This window comes from Bison bison, unplaced genomic scaffold (assembly GCF_000754665.1).
Source record: "Bison bison bison isolate TAMUID 2011002044 unplaced genomic scaffold, Bison_UMD1.0 scf7180017864270, whole genome shotgun sequence".
Lineage (NCBI taxonomy): Eukaryota > Metazoa > Chordata > Mammalia > Artiodactyla > Bovidae > Bison > Bison bison.
The window spans coordinates 2,117,568-2,122,949 of NW_011494842.1; positions in this window are offsets into that span (position 1 = coordinate 2,117,568).

The window sequence follows — 5,382 nt, forward strand, 5'->3', positions numbered from 1 at the left end:
TAAGAAGTTATTAATTGACTTAAGGGTCCATGTGTAACTGTCCCTGGTGATTGGATAGTTGAGAGATACAGCCAAAAAAGAAACAATGGGATGCATTCAGAGAAGACTGTATATTGGAAGTGCTCAATTCTTAGAAAAATAAATGCAGAACATCTAATCTCACCACAGTTGGATACATATGTTTTTGCAGATGGAATGTAATTTTCTAAAAATGTCAGCTGTGTATGTCTCATAAATACTGAAAACATATGCTAATTTTTGGCAGCAGCCTGGGGAAGCCTTGGCTTCCCTTAAATGGGGCCTTAAATTTAAATTTAAGTGCACAATTGGTGAGTGAATCCTCAGCAATGATGGGAATGTACAAGAGAGATGGCTCATGTGATGCAGAGTCAGAGATTGATGGAAGGAAAAGCAGCAGGTGGAGAAGGAAGCAGCTGAAGACACTTCGGGGCCTGGTAGAAAGGCAGATGGCAGCAGGGCTCCGGTCGTTGGGGATGCAGTGGACCCCAGGACAGGATGGGTCTGACTCAGAGTCTGGGACAATCAAAGTCCTATGAAGAATGGCTTGAGGGATGCTAGACCCTATTATCCTGTCCCTCCTTTCCAAATCAGCTCTTCTGTTGGCCAGGGATTTAACTTGGCTTTAAACTCCACATTCAAAAAACTAAGATCATGGCATCTGGTCCCATCACTTCAAAGCAAATAGATGGGGAAACAATGGAAACAGTGACAGACTTTATTTTTGGGGGCTCCAAAATCACTGCAGATGGTCACTGCAGCCATGGAATTAAAAGACACCTGGTCCTTGGAAGAAAAGCTATGACCAACGTAGACAGCATATTGAAAAGCAGACATTACTTTGCCAACAAAGGTCCATATAGTCAAAGCTAAGGTTTATCCAGTAGTCATGTATGAATTTGAGAGCTGGACTATAAAGAAAGTTGAGTGCCGAAGAATTGATGCTTTTGAACTGTGGTGTTGGAGAAGACACTTGAGAGTCCCTTGGACTGCAAGGAGATCCAACAAGTCCATCCTAAAGGAAATCACTCCTGAATATTCATCGGAAGGACTGATGTTGAAGCTGAAACTCCAATACTTTGGCCATTCATCTTGATGTGAAGAAGTGACCCACTAGAAAAGACCCTGATGCTGGGAAAGATTGAAGGCGGGAGAAGGGGATGACAGAGGAGGAGATGGTTGGATGGTATTACTGACTTGGTGGACATGAGTTTGAGTAAGCTCCAGGAGTTGGTGATGGACTGGGATGGTGTGCTGCAGTCCATGGGGTCACAAAGAGTCAGACACAACTGAGCGACTGAACTGATTGGCCAGGGCAGTGTATCCCCAAGAGTGTTCCTTAGGAGTGCTGCTTCTGCTGGATGCCTTGGATGTTTATATGTGCCCATCAAAACAAAGGGCAAGGGGCCAGTTGGGGTAAAGAGGTTTGAAAATAAGTTGGAGATACAATGAATTGAACAAAGTTATATAAAAATCTTTACTTTTGGACTTTGCAAAGCCACATATGCCAGGTGGCGCTAGTGGCGAAGAATCCCCCTGCCCATGCAGGAGACACAAGAGAAAGGGGTTTGATTCCGGGTGGGGAAAACCCCCTGGAGAAGGAAATGGTAATCCACTCCAGTATTCTTTTTTTTGAAAATGTTTTTATTTATTTTAATTGGAGGCTAATTACGTTGCAATGTTGTAGTGGTTGTTGCCATACATTGACATGAATATTCTTGCCTGCGAAATCCCATGGACAGAGAGGCCTGGCGGGCCCCTCACAGTCCATGGGGTTGCAAAGAGTTGCGCATGACAACACACACACACACACACACACACACACATGCATGGGTTGGCCAGAAAGTTTGTTAGGGTTTTTCCAAACTTTCTTACATATATATACATACATATATATGTATATATATGTATACATTATAAGAATTGTGAGTCTTTAAAATGCAATATGGTATTCAGTATCTCTCAAAATGATCTAAACACAGATTTTTTTTTTTTCTTTTGCTATATCTCATAGGACAAGTGTTTGTGAAATATGCTTTGGGAATGCTGGCTTGGATGCCTGAAGTTTGCCTGTCAGCTAATTATTCAATTGAGTTAAGATAGCAAGATTCCAAACCTCCTTTTAAAATAAATACAAAGCTATTTCCAGAGGTCCTGCAGGGTGAATTGCTATCTGGTACACACACCACAGCACTGACAGAGCAAGCAAGGGGTTGCTTGTTAACTGACCATGAGTAGGGAGTGGGAGAACTGGAGGTGAGTGGGGGTGGGGGGCCGTGCTCATGGTCTTTGAACAGTGAGTCTGAGGCTGCAGGAGGGCAATCAAGGTTCTGGGCTGGATGCAGGCAAGGTGAGAAGTTGGAGGTGAAGTTACTGTATCGGCATGAAGAAAGGATATTTTAATTCTCTGGGAGCAGGGATTGCATGCATGTGCAAAGTAGCTGGGGAGAGGTGAAGGGTGCTCACGGGTGGAGGGAAATGAAACAGTGAGGGAGACAGGCTGACTTTGGGGCTACGATCTAAGTATTTAAAAGACATGTGCCTCTAAAACTAATGAATTGTCAGCTTCTGTTGAAAAAAAGTGGTGTTGTTTAAAAGTTATTCCTAAAACACAGTGTGAGTTTTGTCAAGAATTTCAGCATGTCCAGAGTTTCTGAGTAATGTCTAAAAGAATGAGAAAAAAATGCATCTTCTTAGCCAAAAAATTTCCCCTTAAAATATCATTTTTAATCATAAAATAACGTGTATTTATTGAAGAAATTTCCAAAAATATAAAAAATAAGATGAAAAGAAAGATCATCCTTATAATCCATAATCTTCCAATCTAGAAAAATCCGTTATTATAAAATACTATAAATCTTTACCATATTATCTTCCAGTTTCCTCTCCCCTCTTTGGGCTCCTCAGTTTTCAAATTGTGTAGTTTTGACTGAGACTGAATATCGAACATAACATTTTCATGATGATACCGTAGCTTAACTGAGTGTGTGGTCAGTCCCATCTAACTCTTTGCGACCCCGTGGACTGTAGCCCACCAGGCTCCTCTGTCCATGGGATTTTGCTGGCAAGAACACCGGAGTGGCTTGCCATTTCCTTTTCCAGGGGATCTTACCAACACAGGGATTGAACCCCGCAGCTCCTGCATTGCAGGTGGCTTCTTTACCTATGAGCCACCACAGTCGGCAAATATGGCTACCTGCTTTTGTAAAAGCCTTGAGCGAAGAATGATTTTTACATTTTTAAACTGTTGAAAAGAATCAAAGAATAATATATCCTGATATTTGAAAATTCTATGAATTCTCATTTCAGTGTCTACTAGCAATGTTTATGGGGACCCAACCATGTCCACGTCTTTACTGGGCCGCTTTCCTACCACGAAGACAGAGAAGTAGTTGGGACAGACCCAGCACGGTCTGCAGAATTTAATACATATACTCTTTGCAGAATTCCCCCAAAATCTTGGCTGACTTCTGCTTTAATCAGTCTATAATTTGGGGGCTTCTGTTTGTTTCTTTGTTATTATTTTGCCTATTATAATTAATGTTTTAACTGATATCTTTTGATGGAAATCTTTGCCTACTTTTCTGGTTATACTACTGGGTATTTTCCTAAAAATCTGATTACTCTGTCGATATGAGGTATGAATATTTTAGGGCTCCTGATGTATGCATACCAATTTCTTTCCAGAAAGTTCAAACAAGTTTTACTCCCACTGGAAGCATACAAGAGCTGCACAGATTTTGCTTTTGGAAAGATAATCTTTGTACTATCCTGTCTTAAACTATCATCAGTTTGATAATTAAGCAGTATTAGTTAAGTCCAGCCTTGCTAGTTATGAGGATTTTCTGGGGAGTAAGTTTCACATCCTTAATCATTTCCCTCTCTCCTTTCAATGCAGCCCTGACTGCTAATACTTTGTTTACTGAAACCTCAAACAACCTACTTGCTCCTCAGTCACTGCAAGCAGGAATGTCTATTGGAGAAGGAGAAATAAAAGATTCATCAGGGTCTGCATCTGATTCTGTGTAAATCTGAGGTGAGGGCTCCTTTGCCTATTTACCTATATTTTGCATGACTGATTTTATGCTCAGCCTTACAAATTCCACCTGAATCTGCCCACACCCTCTTCTTCTACTGATGAACATTCTCATGTCATGAAGAGGGAAGCATTGTTAGTATCACTCCCATGGGGGCTAAAAAGGATAGAACTGTGCCCATGCCCAGGATCCAGTGACTCTCACTGTAATGGTATTTCGTTGGAGAATGGATTTTTAAGCTTCAAAATGTTAAGTCTAGATTTTAACTGTCCTTAATGTGAAACTGATTTATGCTCTAGAGAATCCAGTTTTTTTAAATGTATTTTTAATGAAATATAGTTGATTTACAATGATTCAGGACTACAGTGGAGTGATTCATACATATACTTTATATATGTTATACAAATAGAATAATATGTATTTATTCTTTTTCAGATTATTTTCCCTTATAGGTTATTACAAGATATTGAATATAGTTCCCTGTGCTATACAACAGGACCTTGTTGTTTATCTATTTTATATACAGTAGTGTATATCTTTTAATCCCAAATTCCGAATTTATTCCCCCCACCTTTCCCCTTTGGTAACCATAAGTTTAGGTCCCACGTTCCAGCCTGTCTTAGAGGGACTGGGACTGAAAAGTATTATGAAACCATTGAATTAATTAACTTTAATCATTTTATTTTATTATTTTTTACAGCACATCAATGTATGTCACATTACCTCATACTAATATGTACTACATAATATAATACATTTACTACAAATTGTTTAAAAAATTTTTATTTTATATTGGAGTATAGTTGATTTACAGTGCTATGTTAGTTTCAGGTGTACAGCAAAGTGACTCAGGTATGCATATACATATATCTGTTCTTTTTCAAAAATCCTTTTCCCATTTGGGTTACTACAGAATATTGACCTACTGTGCTGTACAGTAGGTCCTTGTTGGTTATCTGTTGTAAATACAGCAGTGTGTACATGTCAGTCCCAATCTCCCAGTTTATCCATCCTCACCACATTTCCCCTTTGGTAACCATAAGTTTATTTTCTAAGTCTGTGAGTCTGTTTCTGTTTTGTAAATAAGTTCAGTTGTATCATTTTTTTTTTTAGATTCTGCATGTAAGCAATATCATTAATCATTTTAGCCTGGCCTTAGGCTGGTTGCCATCTGCTGCTGCTGCTGCTGCTAAGTCGCTTCAGTCGTGTCCGACTCTGTGCGACCCCAGAGACGGCAGCCCACCAAGCTCCCCCGTCCCTGGGATTCTCCAGGCAAGAACACTGGAGTGGGTTGCCATTTCCTTCTCCAATTCATGAAAGTGAAAAG